The sequence below is a fragment of the Triticum aestivum genome, chromosome 6D (assembly GCF_018294505.1).
Source record: "Triticum aestivum cultivar Chinese Spring chromosome 6D, IWGSC CS RefSeq v2.1, whole genome shotgun sequence".
Classification (NCBI taxonomy): domain Eukaryota; kingdom Viridiplantae; phylum Streptophyta; class Magnoliopsida; order Poales; family Poaceae; genus Triticum; species Triticum aestivum.
The window spans coordinates 279,848,826-279,869,502 of NC_057811.1; positions in this window are offsets into that span (position 1 = coordinate 279,848,826).

A 20,677-nucleotide genomic window follows, 5' to 3' on the forward strand; every position below is an offset into this window, starting at 1 on the left:
CTTTGAAGTGAAGGGGCATCTTGGATGATGAGCTGCCTTCCATCAAAAGAAATTCCAACTCTTACAAGGTTAGGCGACTGTATTTGGAGACAACCGATTCTAACTATGAAAACAAGCACCAAGCACTCCAGGGCAGGGCAACTAGAGTGGATGATGCTGTGCAATGAGGCCTCTGATATACGAACCCGCACAAGTGAAAGTTTCTTGAGAAATGGGAGTCAAAGGTTTAGTACCAGATTGTTTGGTAGGTAGCACGGCGCAAAGGTGGCAGTGTGGAGAGAGGAGGAAAACTGCGAGACGGACATCGGTGTTGAGGGCACAGGTAGATGGCGTTCGGTATCTGGTAGGTGATTTCCAGGGGAATAGTAGAACTCAAGCAGCTGTAGTTCTGTGAATTCAGGGGATTTCAGCCAGGCGTCCACCATGCAGGGCATGGTATGCTTGCTCAGGTAGCATGACGGGATGCAAAGGTTTTGAACGGAGCCCTGGTGGGAGGAGATGATGGCTCTGTGGATTTCAAAATCATTGAAGAGAGATAGGTGACGACAGTCGAGATTAAGGGGCACGACGCGCCATAGAGGGCGCCACCGAATTGAGAGGACTTGGGTGCGGCAGCAATCCTTGGTGGGGAGAAGCGGGATGATCTCCCCAAGGACGGCGTCCGGGAGATTGCTGATGCGGTCCACCCGAGATTCTACGGCTTCCTGGGATCCGGTGGGGGTAGGGTCACCGCTTCTCCCCGCGCTGCCGGGTGCGGGATCTACAGCAGGTGTCGCCGCTGGCGGGAGCCTCATCTTCTTGGCGCTGGGGTCAGCCGACTCCATTTTCCTCGAGGGCATCGCGTCGCGCTCATGGATTTGAGCAGAGTAATGAATGACGAGCCTAGTTGTAGTGCGAGTGAAGAAGAAGGGGAGCTGGGGTTTTTCTGTAGTAGTGAGGAAGAAGGGGATGGGGTTTTCTGTAGGAGTGAGGTGAGGAATTTGGGGGTACGAGTGGAGCAAAGTTGACGTGAGGTGGGTGGGAGTGAGGAGGAAGAAGAGCACCTAGGTTTTTTTGGGGGCGGTGTGCTGGGTGTGGGTAACGCCTCTCATTAAGTAAATATATGGGCTTTTGAATTGATTTTATTATCTACTAGGGTGGATGGGCTGTTTTGTCTTGGGCCCAGAGAAACAATTACTACTAGTACAGTGGAGACACTCTAGAGCTACCAGAAAAGCAATTACTACTAGTACAGTGGATACACTACCGTCTGGCTCCTCCTAGGTCATCAAACGTCTCCCTCTACTGAATGTCGTTTTACTTTTGTTCACCGACATGTGGGCCATGCCGCGCGCGGGCCCAAATGCCATCCACCAAATTAGAAGGCAGTATGCAGGAAGAGAGTCACCCCGGTCGTAGCGCGACAGTAACGAGCCGTCGTATCACAAAACCCCACCTCCCCGTAGTCTAAGTTTGACGGACGAAGAAACCATCATTTCACTCTTTGCTGAATCCCCTTCTCCCTCAGCGTCTTCAAGAAAGCCAACACTCACATCTGCCACTGTTCTTCTCTCCCAACGAAGGGAAGGTAAGCGGATCCGTGATATTGGTATATTTTCATTCAGAGAAAAAAAAGAACTTTTGCAAAGCAGTAACCGATCCTCACTCTCTTTTTTGTTTCATTGTCATTGCGATTGTGTTTTCCTTTCGGTGGTCTCCTAGTATTCATCAGTTTCATGATGGACCAAGGAGAACCAGGCAAAGATCTGCCGATATTGGAGCAGACGCTGGAGGCTGATCCCCACGAGACAGAGAGCTCCAAGAAGATGGAGGCAGCCACCGAGCCGACCCCAGATACGCTCACGACCTCTACTGAGATGGTCAATGCCCCGTTTGAGGTTACAGCCCCCGTGGGACTGCAGGAGTAGTTTTCCCCCTTCAAGGATGTATCCCCCGCTGAGCTGCCCAAGGTGATTTTCTTCTTTGCCGATCTCGATTGTGGTTTTTCATCTAAGTATGTGGTGATGAATAATGCAAAATTTATTAGCTTCGATGCCATGCTATACATAGTGGTTTAAATAACTTGTGTTTCTTATACTGGAAAGTAATTCAGAATTTGTTTCTGTTTCAATTAGAGCCCTGATGCAGACAAGGATTGTGTGGTTGTACATGTCACTCGCTATGAGGCGGATGACCTGAATATACGCACTCAAAAAATAGAGTTCTTAGGCTGTTGGATCCTGGAAGCCATTTGCGCTTATACCGATGTCGAGTTGTATTCCAGCCTCACTGTTGCCAGGCGTGTTGTCCAGGGTGTACCGAAGCACAAGAAGTTCAAAGCTACTCCTTCGTTTGTGAGGCATACTGTTCTTGTCAAGCTTACGCAGGAAGATGACGTGGCATGCCTCCACAAACAAGTTTATGAGTGGCAAGGCCACAAGGTTATCTTCATGAAGGTTCACATGATTGAGCTGCTGCCAGACGTCCTCGATGATGTTCGTGGCAAGGTCCGTCTTGTGTCCAGCCCAAATTAGATTGAGGCATGAAATAGTTGCCCCAGCTAGTGTTTAATACTAGTTTGGATTGTGTCTACTTATCCGAACCTTGCCTATTATCGAGCCCTCTGGGGCTAGTACTCTGTTTGAATCCGTCTATGGGAACTGCTACTACTTTTGTGTGCCCATGAATCATGTGAGAACCATCGTAATTGTTGCCGAAACAGATGTGTCCTCACTAGTTTTTTCATGAATATGGCATGGTAAGACATAAGTTTTCACGGTTTATCATACGAGCAGTGTGTGTTTGATGAAATAGAGTACTCGTTCGAGAAATGTGTGCCGACGTATACATAAGTACTTGTAAACACTTTTGGTGCTACCCCACTTGTAAGCAGTTGTGAAAAACACGGCACATTGGCTCAGCTCGCTTCAACACTAGGCTATCGACCAGCTAACAATCAATAATCTTCTGTCTAACATATAAGCAACTACGTATCTTGTTACAGTGGTTCATGCAGTTAACTGAGGCCACAATGTAAATTCCAAATGTTCACACACTAGTCCAGTGTTCATGTGGAACACTCACATTAAACTCGGCTTCATAAAAGACTTGAAAAGCATAAGTTAAGCAATTTTATACACCTCAATGATTCATAGAACATAACAAACATATACTAGTTCACAACAAAAGACAAAGTTGTGATAAGGTTTACAAATCAGGAAAAAACAAGCAAGGCTTCTCTGAGCAAAGGGCCTCCTGGCAGGCTTAAATTTCCTGGAGTTCACTTTGGTTTTTTCTTGTTGCCACCATCCAGGGTTAGGTTCTCTCATTCCAGAATAACCAATTGTAATTGTGTTTTCAGCTGGAATGCATTGTTGCCACCATCCAGGGTTAGGTTCTCTCATTCCAGAATAACCAATTGTAATTGTGTTTTTTCTTGTTGCCACCATCCATGTATTGTACTGACTAGGTGAAATTATTGTGCATTCCATTAAATTTAAGTACCACTATTTGCATAAATAAGCAGACCACAATGCCTCTTGTCCGCGCATTGTCCCAAAAATCTCCGTGCAGCCGTGCCAGCTAGTCCTCGGTCCATGAATCAACTCGTAGAAAGTGCATTCTGGACTAGGATGCAGTTGTTTTCGCTCGTCCCTGCACTGCAATCAGGAAGTAAAACGTACGAATCAGCTTCTTTAGATTGCGTTGGTCATTCTACCTAGTTAGAACCATTGTAGGAATACCTGGAACACTGGTAGTTAGAGGACGACAGCTAGGAATAGCCATCTCATTTTGTGCAGTTGTACTAAAACTGAGGTGTGTACTTTTAATTGCGCAGATAGAAACGATATGGAGACAGACATCCCTGTTTGCGCATATACGAAATATGGTTATTTAAACAGTGACAGATATTTGCAGTGGCGTATGATTAACAACATCATCTATTGTGTTATAATTGGCACTAGACTGATAGTATGAAAGTGCCCTTAAGTAAGTAGCATCACATCACATCAACACTGCCACTAAATTAACATGCAGAACAATAGCATTAGTATTACTGTCATGAGAGTAGCACATGGTCAGTAAATAAGCAATCAAATTTGTGCAGTTCCACTGGGATGAAGCAATGTTAGCGGTGTGAGATTTAAGTGTAACTGAAAAAACACAATTCTTGGGAAATAAAGCAAGACGGAAGCACTTCATAAAATGGTGGTGGCATTGCTTCAATTTATCGACGGCACTAGAGCATTACTTATAGTGACATTAGGTGGCATTGCTTAATGCTTCATGTGATTTTACATTAATGGTAGCGATATGGGCGTAGGGACAGCAGGGGCATAACGTGGTGAGGCAGATGTGGTTGCCAAGAGCGGCAAACACTCAGGCAGCATGTCTGCATTTGTCCCATTTTTTATCTCCTCGGCGACATTTCCTATGTGAGCACAGGAAATCTAGACCTACTCATTCTCATTTAAGTTGTCCCCCAACACCCCTCACTTTCTTTCCTTTTTCAACCAAGGGACAGGTCCACTTCTCCCCACCCTTTGCCATCCACCATGCTTTCTTCGCCTTTTCAACCAATAGACCAATTGGGTAGCCAGTATCTACTACTTTCCCCCGTTTCCTCTTAGAACCAAGTCCTAGGTTCATGCTACAACTTTCCCACTTTCTTCCCCTGTTTGAACCAACTCTTAGATTCGACTGTATGAACTAGCTTTACCTCTAATAATAGTAAAAGTCTAGGTGGCTTTGGAACAGCCGAGGGAAGTAGAAAAAGATCTACACGTAGCCACGTGGGGAGCTGGGGCAGTAGTGCAAGGCAGGTTTCGAAGGAATATATACCCGAGGGTCGTCGGCATGTGGCAAAGACGGCGCCGGGAGGCCGCATCTTGGCCACAATACCGCAGGGAGGAAGAAGGGGTCGGAGGCCCTCCCGAGCCGGCGCTCTCTTGGAGAGAACAGCATGGCTGTCGATCGGGACGCGCGGGCAGCCATTGGTCTCCTCCCTCGCCGCCGACGACAACGTGAACGATGCACCTACACCCCTGCCCTGGTCGAGGTGGTCCGGCCGGATTTGTGACCAGCCGTGAGCAGAGAGAGAGTGTGGCCACCTATGTCTTGCTTAGATCTGGAGAGCATGAGAGAGTGAAAGAGTGGAACCCTAGTAAAGCAAGCGCTAAGGCTCCTGCTTATATATATATATATATATAGTAGAGTGATTTTGTTGTACCAGCTTCAAAAAAAGCGCTCCTACGTGTACCCGCGAGTGGGTGTGAGAGAACTAGTGCGTGCGTGCACCGCTTCTCTTCGTGAGAGTACAATATACTATGCCCAAAGAACGTTCGCCACAAGAGTAATAGTATAAGTGTGTGATGTGTGAGCTAAAATAAAAGGTGTGCAACGTCTTTTGTTTTTTAGAGGTTCTAAGGGTAGGGTGTTAAGAGCACATATGTGTGTGACGTCTACCTGCAGATAGACGGTGGGTGCGAGAGGACTCGGGAGAGTCGTGACTCGTGAGGGTGCGTGTGTGCGTGAGAGAGAGGGGGCACGTATCAATGCAATGCATGTGTCCGTAAATCATTATCCGACAAACGTTCGCCACAAGCCGTTTCCTGACGAACCCCGTAAGAACTGTTAGATCGGCATCCGACAGTCTCAGTTTTGCCATGTCATTTAACAGAGCAACCACTCCTCCTACACATAAATCTTCCACGTGAGTGTTAGCAACTGCCGTATGCTCCTCCCTCCATTCCAAAATGCAGTGCATATAGCTTTATTGAAAATTCGAACCTCGCAAACTTTTACCGAGTTTTCGTGTACCAAAATGCACATATAGAATACCCAGTATATACCATTTCATTCATTTTTGAGAGGTAACTATAAAGATAGGGGATGACTCTACAAAGAAAGACCGTCGTACCACCTGCAGCAATTTCAACCATCCTTTGGTGTGGAGGAATATCATAGGAACTCTATATGATATGATTTTTATAGGATTTTTTCCTTTAGAGCCAATTGGTTCATAGGAATAGATTCATATACTCCACATTTCAAAGGAAATACACATGATATCAATTTTATAGCTTTAGAGCCACTTATTTCATATGAATGGATTCCTATACTCCCATAATTTCAAAGGAAAATAAACATTAGCGTATATTCAATAGAAAAGTTCCTATGATGTGAACCAAATGACACCTCTTTTCTAATCCCTCCTCATAGGAATTGAGATACATGTCATCTCCAGATTCAATAGAAAAGTTCCTATGATGTGAACCAAATGACATCTCTTTTCCAATCCCTACTCATAGGAATTGAGATACATGTCACCTCTTTCCCTACAACTTCCATGTATACATCTTCTATTCCTAAATAGCTAGTACAACCCACTAGTAGCTTTTTTCCTAGACATGCAACTATGGCACAAGAACACGTCATGCATGCAAGTCATAAATAACATTGCTTTTTCTACTCTATGCATGCAAGCACCACATCATTAATTTGTGCATGTTACTCATAAGTTATTTCTTGCATTAAATTTTGCATTGACAATGTATGTGCTGGTCACGTGCACACATATGTACTCCCTCCGTCTAGGTGTGCAAGTCATCTTACGAAAACCAAATAATCCCAAAACACTTAGGCGCGGTGCATTAACTTCTACATCGTTTCTTGTTTCTTGACATATCAACCAATAAGAGATGTGGGGTGTGCATGCTTTTAATGACTTGAGACTACCAAACATAACATGCAGTGGTTAGTTCGTTGCATGCAATGCTATTAATTAGCAAATAAACATTAAGTTCTCTCATTTTCCCCTCCTCCTTGGTCACGGTGCACAACCTAAGATGACTTATTCACCTAGACGAAGGGAGTAGTTCACATTCAAATTTTTGTTAGAAATGCCATTCTTTTAACTGCAATTCATTTTTTCTCTTTGTACTCCCTCCGTCTAGGTGTGTAAGTCATCTTCCGAAGTGAAATGATGGTTGCTTCGTCCGTCCAGCTTAATGCGGGAAAGGTGGGGCTTTGTGATTTGACCCCTCATCGCTCATTTACTACTACTACGGTGCTACGACCGGGGTGCCTCCAAGTCCAACCGCTGCTCCGAACTGTAATTTGCTGCATCGCACGTGGAACAAGACGGTGGATGAGCCACATGTCGGCCAAAGGGGTCCTGTTAAGTGTGTCACCATTTCGTTTGCGGACTGACCCTGCTTGAGTTGCTACGCCAACACGACAGGAGCAGCCTACCACTTGGTTTTTCTCCTTGGTGAATCCCGACTATATTGATCTAAAAAGATACGTACTATACTACCCTCTCCGTCTCAGTTTATAGGGCGTGCACGTAGTTCTCGGTCATCCATTTGACTAACTAAATATGAGTTACTATGTCCCAAAATGTATATCATTCGATTCTTAAGCAGATGTAGTTTCTAAACATATACTGTTCATCACATATATAGCCAGTTAAATTCTCAACCTAGAACGATATGCATGCCCTGTAAACCGATACGGAGGAAGTAGTAAAAATGAGGTGATTTTACAGAGCGATGGGCGGGGGAGCATGGCCTGTCATGCGGTCCCACGTGTCATGATGTACCAAGGCGATGCACGTGTCCCTCTTGAGGCAGAACAATGGCAGAAGCAATACTACGTGGTTTTCTTGAAGGAGATGATGGTGAAGCGAAGTGTGAAATAATGGTTAATTCGTCCGTCTGGGAAGGTGCGGCATTGTGATTTTACGTCTCATTGCTCATTACTACTACTGGGGCGGTACAACTGGGGTGCGTCCCCCTGCAGTTCTGCATTGTTATTTGGTGCATGACACGTCGACCCGGTTGCTATATGTCCCACATGTCGGCGAGAGGAAGTACAGAATTCATGAAAGCGAGCGTCGACGGAGGAGTACAAGATACGGCTTGGTTTTTGCTGCTTCGCGCGATCCATCGATACAAACCCGGACTAAAAAAAGGCGAGGGCGGGTCTTTTCCCACGCCACAGGTAGGGGAGTTTGGCATAGTCTGTTCAAGGCAACGAGGCAGGAAGGGAAACAAGCAAATAAAGGTTGAGCGACTTAGTTTTGGGAAAATCTGATTTTACGGAGTACGTACCCACTGTGGAGGTAGTATACTACTTACTACTCCCTCCTTTCCGGTTTATAGGGCTCGTCTAAAAAATTCATTTTTTCGTTTATTCTACTAGTAGTAGTAGTACCATCACATGTTGGATTTTGAGGTACGTTAAATCACCCGATGCAAACATTGTCAAGAGAAAACTCACCAATGCATGTAGAAGTTCATGGAAATTTAGTGGTCATGCATGATTTCGTTCTAATTAATGCCTCGGTAAACATAACTTCTTGAGAAAAATGAGCGTACATTACTTGTGCAAAATGCGAAATTAATTCCACCACTCACCGTCTACCTTGTTTGGAGAGATTTTGAAATTGAGCCATAAACTGGAAAGGAGGGAGTAGTAACATAGCCTAGGGTAGCTTGCTGCACCACGGACTCCAAGAAAATTACTGTAGTAGTACTACTCCTATATACTACTCCAAGGAAATTGAACCATAAACTGGAAAGGAGGGAGTACTACTAAAGGACATATATTCCAAACAATATGATAATCTCTCTAACAAACGTAGGGACGAGGAGTAAACGGAGGGAGTAGTAAATTTTTCTCCTCATCCTGCGAGCCACCGCGCGCGTGGGCGAGGGAGCGGGCGTAAGGCGTAGTACTACTACCTCCGTCCCGGTTTATAGGTCACCTTTGTAGTTCGTGCCAAATTTTGACCAAATATTTAGCTAACAAAATGTTAATGCATGTCAACAAAAATTATATCGTTGGATTTGTATTTCAACATAGTTTTCAATGATATAATTTTTAGTAACATGCACGAATGTTTTATTAGTTCAATCTATAGTCAAAATTTGACACAATATACAATGGGGACCAATAAACCAGGACAGAGGTAGTTTCTAGTAAGCAAGCTTCACCTCGTCTTGCGAGCCATCGCGCCCGTGGGCAGGGGAGACGGCGTAGTAAGCAAGCTTCTCCTTGTTCTGTGAGTTGACGGGACACATCAAAAGTAATAAGTACAGAGCATCTCGAGTGTATAGAACCTTGCCTCTAAGGTAGGCCCCACATAACGCGTCAAGTCGCAATTTGTTTGTTCACCCGTGGTAGACGATCCTCCATCAAGTGGACAACCAGTACACGTGTCAAATTACCACGTGGGCTGCCTTTTCGTACAGAAATGAGCTCCACCGTGTACCCGCGCGGGTGTGGTTGGGAAAGAGACGGGAGTACGTGCACCGTGCGTGCACCTCTTCTCTTCGTGCACGTCCCCCACCTACGTGAGTGTGTGTCATAGAGATACAAACCTAGACATAATGCGCCGTCCATCCCCATGCCTCCAGCCAGTCCGACCAGCAGTCACCACCACGCCCCACTCCTCCTCACCTTATCTCTCATCTTTCTCGAGATATCATTTTTTCGATGAAATTCTCGAGATACCATTTTTCTGATAAAATTCTCGAGATATCATTAGTTTTTACACATGGGATTACTCCTGCATGGGTCAATCACAACAGGCGTTTTATAAAAAAATGCATCTTGATGTTCCGTGCAATGCACGGCCATCTTGCTAGTCCATGCACTAAAAAAAGACACATCCATGACATTTTGGGCCGAACGAAATTTTTTTCTGTCATACTTATGACACTTCTATGACGATAATTGTGACAAAACCCGATATCATCATAGATGTGGTGGGGTCCTACTTCTATGACAAAAAATCATGACAGAAAATGGGCTTTTCGTCCTAGGCGGGCCGGAGACGCAGCTGCATGACATTCTTTGGGCCATCCATGACAGAAAAACCGTGGTAGAAGCAAGGGCGAGGAAAATATCGGGGTGTTCCCCGTTATGGTGGGTGGTCGGGGCCGAGCGATGCGCGTTTCTCTCGTACATGCACGCGCGTGGGTGCGAGGCGTTGGGATCTAACTGAACCCGAGTGAGGCGTTGGGCTCTAACTAAACCCGAGCGATTGCACTACAGGCTACGCGTTACTGAACCCGAGCGATCGATCGATGGCTGTTAAGTGAACCCGATCGAGTGATTCCTTCGCTACTGCTGCTAACTGAAGACGATCGATGCTGCCTCTGGATGAACAGTGAGCATTGCTGGGGGGGTTTGGATGAACAGTTCCCGGTGGGGGTGGATGAACAGGACCCCGTGGTGTTGCCTCTGGATGAACAGTGAGCATTGCTGGGGGGGGGTTGGATGAACAGTTCCCAGTGGGGGTAGATGAACAAGACCCCGTGGTGTTGCCTCTGGATGAACAGGACCCCGATCGATCGAGCCGGTTGGGGCTGGATGAACAGGACCCCGTGGAGGGCTGGATGAACAGGACCACCCCGTGGAGGGCTGGATGAACAGTAGACGGTGGAGAGCTGGATGAACAGTAGCCCGTGGAGGGGTGGTTGAACAGGAACCCGTGGAGAGGGGTGGTTGAACAGTAGCTGGTGGAGTAGCGCGCGGTGGAGGCTGGATGAACAGGAGCCCGTGGATGAACAGTCGCAGGTGGAGGCTGCAGGAGGTCGACGGTGGATGAACAGTAGCCCGTGGAGGATGGAGGGGGTCGACGGTGGATATGAACAGTATCCCGTGGAGTCCCGTTTTGCGGTACGCCACACCCCTCCCGATGAACAGGACCCCCGTTTCGACCGTAGCGCTCCAACACAAGTCCGTTTCCTCCATTTTGCGGTATGCCACACCCCTCCCGATCAACAGGACCCCCGTTTCGACCGTAGGAGGTCCGTTTCCTCCGTTTTGCGTTAAGCTAGACCCCTCCCGATGAACAGGATCCCGTTTCGACCGTGGCCGGTTGAACACAAGGCCGTTTCCTCCATTCTGCGGTACGCCAGGCCTCGTTTCCATCGGCTGTTCCGTCCAAGCCGGTTGGGTCCCACGCGTTCCGTTGCCTCCCGATGAACACGACGCATTCCGTTGCCTCCCCATGAACACGACGACGACGCAGTTTCTCCGTTCCGACCCAGCCATGTACACGAGCCCTGGCCGTACGTATGCGCGAGTAGGCATTCGAGACCCCGCCCGTATGTACGTACGTGGCCGTATATTCCTTCTTGCACACAGGCCGCTGTACGTACGTGTACATGCTACATGCGCGCCTCTACAACGACACGTTGATAACCCACAAGTATAGGGGATCACAACAGTTTTCGAGGGTAGAGTATTCAACCCAAATTTATTGATTCGACACAAGGGGAGCCAAAGAATATTCTGAAGTATTAGCAGTTGAGTTGTCAGTTCAGCCACACCTGGACAACTTAGTATCTGCAGCAAAGTGTTTAGTAGCAAAGTAATATGATAGTAGTGGTAACGGTAACAAAAGTAACGGTAGCAAAAGTAATATTTTTGGTGTTTTGTAGTGATTGTAACAGTAGCAACGGAAAAGTAAATAAGCGAAGAACAATATGTGAAAAGCTCGTAGGCATTGGATCAGTGATGGAGAATTATGCCGGATGCGGTTCATCATGTAACAATCATAACATAGGGTGACACAGAACTAGCTCCAATTCATCAATGTAATGTAGGCATGTATTCCGAATATAGTCATACGTGCTTATGGAAAAGAACTTGCATGACATCTTTTGTCCTACCCTCCCGTGGCAGCGGGGTCCTAATGGAAACTAAGGGATATTAAGGCCTCCTTTTAATAGAGTACTGGAACAAAGCATTAGCAAATAGTGAATACATGAACTCCTCAAACTACGGTCATCACCGAGAGTGGTCCCGATTATTGTCACTTCGGGGTTGCCGGATCATAACACATAGTAGGTGACTATAGACTTGCAAGATAGGATCAAGAACTCACATATATTCATGAAAACATAATAGGTTCAGATCTGAAATCATGGCACTTGGGCCCTAGTGACAAGCATTAAGCATAGCAAAGTCATAACAACATCAATCTCAGAACATAGTGGATACTAGGGATCAAACCCTAACAAAACTAACTCGATTACACGATAGATCTCATCCAACCCATCACCGTCCAGCAAGCCTACGATGGAATTACTCACACACGGCGGTGAGCATCATGAAATTGGTGATGGAGGATGGTTGATGATGACGACGGCGACGAATGCCCCTCTCCGGAGCCCCGAACGGACTCCAGATCAGCCCTCCCGAGAGGTTTTAGGGCTTGGCGGCGGCTCCGTATCGTAAAACGTGATGAATCCTTCTCTCTGATTTTTTTCTCCCTGAAAGTAAATATATGCAGTTGGAGTTGAGGTCGGTGGAGCGTCAGGGGACCCATGAGGTAGGGGGCGCGCCCAGGGGGGCAGGTGCGCCCCCACCCTCGTGGACAGGGTCTGGGCCCCCTGACGTGGATTTTTCTTCCAGTATTTTTAATATTTTCCAAAAAGATGTTTCGTGGAGTTTCAGGTCATTCCGACAACTTTTGTTTCTGCACATAAATAACACCATGGAAAGTCTGCTGAAGAAAACGTCAGTCCGGGTTAGTTCCATTCAAATCATGCAAGTTAGAGTCCAAAACAAGAGCAAAAGTGTTTGGAAAAGTAGATACGACAGAGACGTATCAACTCCCCCAAGCTTAAACCTTTGCTTGTCCTCAAGCAATTCAGTTGATAAACTGAAAGTGATAAAGAAAAACTTTTACAAACTATGTTTGCTCTTGTTGTTATAAATATGTAAAGCCAGCATTCAAGTTTTCAGCAAAGATTATGACTAACCACATTCACAATAACTCTTAGGTCTCATGTTTACTCATATCAATGGCATAATCAACTAGCGAGCAATAATAATAAATCTCGGATGACAACACTTTCTCAAAACAATCATGATATGATATAACAAGATGGTATCTCGCTAGCCCTTTCTGAGACCGCAAAACATAAATGCAGACCACCTTTAAATATCAAGGACTGACTAGACATTGTAATTCATGGTAAAAGAGATCCAGTCATAGTCATACCCAATATAAATTAATAGTAATGAATGCAAATGACAGCTATGCTCTCCAGCTAGTGCTTTTTAATAAGAGGGTGATGACTCAAAATAAAAGTTAATAGATAGGCCCTTCGCAGAGGGAAGCAAGGATTTGTAGAGGTGCCAGAGCTCGATTTTGAAATAGAGATAAATAATATTTTGAGTGGCATACTTTCATTGTCAACATAACAACCAAGAGATGGCGATATTTTCCATGCTACACACATTATAGGCAGTTCCCAAACAGAATGGTAAAGTTTATACTCCCCCTCCACCAACAAGCATCAATCCATGGCTTGCTCGAAACAACGAGTGCCTCCAACTAGCAACAGTCCCAGGGGGAGTTTTGTTTGCAATTATTTTGATTTAGTTTGCATAAAGCATGGGACTGGGCATCCCGGTGACCAGCCATTTTCTCGTGAGTGAGGAGTAGAGTCCACTCCTCTTGAGAATAACCTGCCTAGCATGGAAGATACGGACAGCCCTAGTTGATACATGAGCTATTCGAGCATACAAAACAAAATTTCATTTGAAAATTTAGAGTTTGGCACATACAAATTTACTTGGAACGGCAGGTAGATACCGCATATAGGAAGGTATGGTGGACTCATATGGAATAACTTTGGGGTTTAAGGGATTGGATGCACAAGCAGTATTCCCGCTTAGTACAAGTGAAGGCTAGCAAAAGACTCGGAAGCGACCAACTAGAGAGCGACAACAGTCATGAACATGCATTAAAATTAATAGACATTGATTACGAGCATGAGTAGGATATAATCCACCATGAACATAAATATCGTGAAGGCTATGTTGATTTGTTTCAACTACATGTGTGAACATGTGCCAAGTCGAGTCACTTAAATCATTCAAAGGAGGATACCACCCCACTATACCACATCACAACCATTTTAATAGCATGTTGGCACGCAAGGTAAACCATTATAACTCATAGCTAATCAAGCATGGCACAAGCAATTATGATCTCTAATTGTCATTACAAACATGTTTATTCATAATAGGCTGAATCAGGAACGATGAACTAATCATATTTACAAAAACAAGAGAGGTCGAGTTCATACCAGCTTCTCTCATCTCAGTCAGTCCATCATATATCGTCATAATTGCCTTTCACTTGCACGACTGAATGATGTGAATAATAATAAGAGTGCACGTGCATTGGACTAAGCTGGAATCTGCGAGCATTCAATAAACAGGAGAAGACAAGGCAATATGGGCTCTTGGTTAAATCAACAATAATGCATATAAGAGCCACTTCAACAATTTAATTATGGTCTTCTCCTATCGACCCCCAAAGAAAAGAAAAGAAATAAAACTATTTACACGGGAAAGCTCCCAACAAGCAAAAGAAGAACGGGAAATCTTTTTGGGTTTTCTTTTTTTAATTATTACTACTACAGCATGAAAAGTAAACTAGCTAAAAGCTACACTAATTTTTTTTGGTTTTTCTTAAAGTTTATCAAACGCACAAGAAGAAAGCAAGAAAAAGAAAATAAACTAGCATGGATAATACAACGAAAGAGTATGAGCATCGACATCTAGAAATGAGTGTGTGAACATGAATGTAATGTCGGTGGGAAATACGTACTCCCCCAAGCTTAGGCTTTTGGCCTAAGTTGGTTCATTGCCACAGGTGGCCTGGCGGATATCCGTAGTTGTAGCCGGGGTCGTACTGAGATGCAGCGGCTATCGCCTCCTGAGCTGCAGCATGGCGGCGAACTGCCTCCGCCCTCCTCTCGTACTCATCTACCTCCTCTCTGGTAATAACATATCTTCCTTTTGCCTGATAATCAAAGAAGGCAGGAGCAGGGAGAGTAATACGGACAGCACGACGTCTGTCAAAGATTAAGCGATACTGGAGAGGTGATTCATTCCTCTCAACAAACTAGTGGTGAACCATAGCATTAAAGTCTAGGTAAGCAGGAGGCAATTCAATATCATCATCACGTAAGGTTACACCAAGAAAATCAGCTAAGCAGGTTGCATAAATTCCACCAAAGAAATCTCCATTAAATCTATTATTATGCAACCTACGTGCAACAATGGCTCCCAAATTATAAGATTTGTCTCCTAACACAGCACTCCTAAGAATACTGAGGTCAGGAACACACATGTGACATGCTTCATCTTTACCATTTATGCACCTAACTATGAAGAGAGCAAAGTAATGTATAGCAGGAAAATGAATGCTCCCTATGGTAGCTTGTGCTATATCTCTAGATTCCCCCACAGTTATACTAGCAAGAAAATTTCTAAATTCAGATTTGCGGGGTTCACTAGCACTGCCCCATTGCGGAAGTTTGCAAGCAGTGGTAAAATCCTCTAAGTCCATGGTATAAGATTTTTCATAAAGATCAAACAGGATAGTTGGAGAATTACGTGAAGATGAAAATTCAAACCTCCTCACAAAGGAACTAGTGAGATAGTGGTACTGGCAGCATTTTTCTGCCTCGAAGCTCACAAGATCAGCGTGACGCAAATATGCGTTAAATTCTTCCTTGATTCCCGCTCGATCCATAAAATTTTCTGAAGGCCATTCACAAGGCCGCACTGGAGCGTCCCTTGGTGGCTCATCGCCAGCATCACGCATTGCAAGCCTGGGTCCTTGCTTCCTTGAAGAACCACCTTGGTAGATTTTCCTAAGCATATTTCTTCCTCTGAAAAAATTTCTGAAATTTTTAGTAACTTCAAACAAAAGTGAACCAAGCTCAACAAAATTGATAGCAACTACTCCTACAAGTGCCTAGAGACTATATCATGCATTAGAACTACTTGGAACCATATAAATTTGACATGCAAGCTCAAGAACATGGTCACCTAGGCAGCACAAATTTGCAATGAATAGAGCACTAGAACAAAAACTAATTGGACCCATGGAGGAGTCACATGCCAAGGAACAATCTCCCCAAGCAGTTTTGTGAGAGGTGCTTTGAGCAAGGAGATCAAAAATCGCAGCAAAATGAGCTAGAACTCGTGCTTGAGCTGGATGGTGATTTTTTTGGGAGGAAGAAGAAGTGTGTGGGTGCAGGAATAAGTGGAGGGGGGCCACCGTGGGCCCACGAGGCAGGGGGGCGCACCCAGGGGGGTAGGGCGCGCCCTCCACCCTCGTGGCCAGGTGCTTGCCCCTCCTGCTGTGTTCTCAGTGCCAGGTATTCTCAAATATTCTAGAAAAAATCATATTCCACTTTCAGGGCATTTGGAGAACTTTTATTTTCGGGGTATTTTTATATTGCACGGATAAATCAGAAAATAGACAGAAAAATACTATTTTTACTTTATTTCAACTAAATAACAGAAAGTAGGAAGAGGGTACAGAAGGTTGTGCCTTCTAGTTTCGTCCATCATGCTCATCAAAAGGAATCCACTAACAAGGTTGATCAGGTCTTGTTAACAAACTCATTCCGAATAACATGGAACCGGAGAAATTTTGAATAACACTATGTTACCTCAATGGGGATATGCACATCCCAATAATAAGAATATCATATTTCTTCTTGACAGTAGGAAGAGGAAATTCAAAACCTCCAAAAATAATCGATGGAATTTTTCCAATAGAGTTGATACTATGAACTTGAGGTTGTTTCCTCGGAAAGTGTACCGTATGCTCATTACCATCAACATGAAAAGTGACATTGCCTTTGTTGCAATCAATAATAGCCCCTGCAGTATTCAAAAAAGGTCTTCCAAGAATAATAGACATACTACCGTCCTCGGGAATATCAAGAATAACAAAGTCCGTTAAAATAGTAACGTTTGCAAGCACAACAGGCACATCTTCACAAATACCGACAGGTATAGCAGTTGATTTATCAGCCATTTGCAAAGATATTTCAATAGGAGTCAACTTATTCAAATCAAGACTACGATATAAAGAGAGAGGCATAACACTAACACCAGCTCCAAGATCACATAAAGCAGTTTTAACATAGTTTCTTTTAATGGAGCATGGTATAGTAGGTACTCCTGGATCTCCAAGTTTCTTTGGTATTCCACCCTTAAAAGTATAATTAGCAAGCATGGTGGAAATTTCAGCTTCCGGTATCTTTCTTTTATTTGTAACAATATCTTTCATGTATTTAGCATAAGGGTTCATTTTGAGCATATCAGTCAATCGCATACGCAAAAAGATAGGTCTAATCATTTCAGCAAAGCGCTCAAAATCCTCATCATACTTCTTCTTGGATGGTTTCGGAGGAAAAGGCATGGGTTTCTGAACCCATGGTTCTCTTTCTTTACCATGTTTCCTAGCAACAAAGTCTCTCTTATCATAACATTGATTCTTTGATTGTGGGTTATCAAGATCAACAGCAAGTTCAATTTCTACATCATTATAATTACTAGGTTGAGCTTCATCATGAACATCAACATTAGCATTTTCATTAGGTTCATGTTCATTACCAGATTGTGTTTCAGCATTAGAAATAGAGATATCATTTGGATTCTCAGGTGGTTCAGCAATAGGTTCACTAGAAGCATGCAAAGTCCTATCATTTTTCTTTTTCTTCTTTTTAGAAGGACTAGGTGCATCAATATTATTTCTCTGAGAATCTTGCTCAATTCTCTTAGGGTGGCCTTCAGGATACAAAGGTTCCTGAGTCATTCTACCAGTTCTAGTAGCCACTCTAACAACATAATCATTTTTCCTGCTATTCAATTCATTGAGCAAATCATTTTGAGCTTTAAGTACTTGTTCTACTTGAGTGGTAACCGTAGAAGCATGTTTACTAATGAGTTTAAGTTCACCTTTAACTCTAGACATATAATCACCCAAGTGCTCAAGCGTATCGGAATTGTATTTCAATTTTCTACCAAAATAAGCATTGAAGTTTTCTTGTTTGAAAATAAAATTATCAAACTCTTCTAAGCATTGTCTAGCAGACTTATAGTGAGGAATATCACCTTCATCAAATCTATAGAGAGAATTTACCTTTACTACTTGTGTTGGGTTATCAAGACCATGAGTTTCTTCAATAGGTAATGGATTAAGATCATATGTTTCTTCAACAGGCGGTAGATTAAGACCATGTATTTCTTCAATAGGAGGTAAATTCTTAACATCTTCAGCTTCAATACCTTTTTCTTTCATAGATTTCTTTGCCTCTTGCATATCTTCAGGACTGAGAAATAGAACACCTCTTTTCTTTGGAGTTGGTTTATGAATAGGCTCTGGAATTGGCTCAGGAAGTGTCCAATTATTTTCATTTGTCAACATATTATTCAATAGAATCTCAGCTTCATCCGGTGTTCTTTCCCTGAAAACAGAACCATCACAACTATCCAGGTAATCTCTAGAAGCATCGGTTAGTCCATTATAAAAGATATCAAGTATTTCATTTTTCTTAAGAGGATGATCAAGCAAAGCATTAAGTAACTTGAGAAGCCTCCCCCAAGCTTGTGGGAGACTCTCTTCTTCAATTTGCACAAAATTATATATTTCCCTTAGCAGCTTGTTTCTTATGAGCAGGGAAATATTTAGCAGAGAAGTAATAAATCATATCCTGGGGACTACGCACACAACCAGGATCAAGAGAATTAAACCATATCTTAGCATCACCCTTTAATGAGAACAGAAATATTTTAAGGATATAAAGATAGCGAGATTTCTCATCATTAGTGAACAGGGTGGCTATATCATTTAATTTAGTAAGATGTGCCACAACAGTTTCAGATTCATAGCCATGAAAAGGATCAGATTCAACTAAAGTAATTATATCAGGATCAACAGAGAATTCATAATCCTTATCAGTAACACAGATAGGTGAAGTAGCAAAAGCAGGGTCAGGTTTCATTCTAGCATTAAGAGATTGCTGCTTCCATTTAGCTAATAACCTCTTGAGCTCATATCTATCTTTGCAAGCTAAAATAGCTAAAGCAGCTTCTTTTTAAAAAACATAACCCTCAAGAATAACAGGCGATTCATATTTATTAAGGGGAGAGTCTTCATCATCACTTTCATCAATATTATCAGTTTCAATAATTTCATTCTCACTAACCCTAGCAAGTTGTTCCTCAAGAAATTCACCAAGTGGCACAGTAGTATCAAGCATAGAAGTAGTCTCATCATAAGTATCATGCATAGCAGAAGTGGCATCATCAATAACATGCGACATATCAGAACGAATAGCAGAAGCATGTTTAGGTGTCGCAAGCTTACTCAAAACAGAAGGTGAATCAAGTGCAGAGCTAGATGGTAGTTCCTTACCTCCCCTCATAGTTGAGGGATAGATTTTTGTTTTCTCGTCTTTCAAGTTCTTCATAGTGACCAGCAGATATAAATCCCAAGTGACTCAAAGAATAGAGCTATGCTCCCCGGCAACGACGCCAGAAAATAGTCTTGATAACCCACAAGTATAGGGGATCGCAACAATTTTCGAGGGTAGAGTATTCAACCCAAATTTATTGATTCGACACAAGGGGAGCCAAAGAATATTCTCAAGTATTAGCAGTTGAGTTGCCAGTTCAACCACACCCGGATAACTTAGTATCTGCAGCAAAGTGTTTAGTAGCAAAGTGATATGATAGTAGTGGTAACGGTAACAAAAGTAACGGTAGCAAAAGTAATATTTTTAGTGTTTGGTAGTGATTGTAACAGTAGCAACAGAAAAGTAAATAAGCGAAGAACAATATGTGAAAAGCTCGTAGGCATTGGATCGGTGATGGAGAATTATGCCGGATGCGGTTCATCATGTAACAATCATAACATAGGGTGACACAGAACTAGCTCCAATTCATCAATGTAATGTAGGCATGTATTCCGAATATAGTCATACGTGCTTATGGAAAAGAACTTGCATGGCATCTTTTGTCCTACCCTCCCGTGGCAGCGGGGTCCTAATGGAAACTAAGAGATATTAAGGCCTCCTTTTAATAGAGTACCGGAACAAAGCATTAGCACATAGTGAACACATGAACTCCTCAAACTACGGTCATCACCGGGAGTGGTCCCGATTATTGTCACTTCGGGGTTGCCGGATCATAACACATAGTAGGTGACTATAGACTTGCAAGATAGGATCAAGAACTCACATATATTCATGAAAACATAATAGGTTCAGATCTGAAATCATGGCACTCGGGCCCTAGTGACAAGCATTAAGCATAGCAAAGTCATAGCAACATCAATCTCAGAACATAGTGGATACTAGGGATCAAACCCTAACAAAACTAACTCGTTTACATGATAGATCTCATCCAACCCATCACCGTCCAGCAAGCCTATGATGGAATTACTCACGCACGGCGGTGAGCATCATGAAATTGGTGATGGAGGATGGTTGATGATGACGACGGCGACGAAGCCCCTTCTCCGGAGCCCCGAACGGACTCCAGATCAGCCCTCCCGAGAGGTTTTAGGGCTTGGCGGCGGCTCCGTATCGTAAAACACGATGAATCCTTCTCTCTGATTTTTTTCTCCCTGAAAGTGAATATATGGAGTTGGAGTTGAGGTCGGTGGAGCGTCAGGGGGCCCACGAGGTAGGGGGGCGCGCCCAGGGGGGCAGGTGCGCCCCCGCCCTTGTGGACAGGGTGTGGGCCCCCTGACGTGGATTTTTCTTCCAGTATTTTTAATATTTTCCAAAAAGATGTTCCGTGGAGTTTCAGGTCATTCCGAGAACTTTTGTTTCTGCACATAAATAACACCATG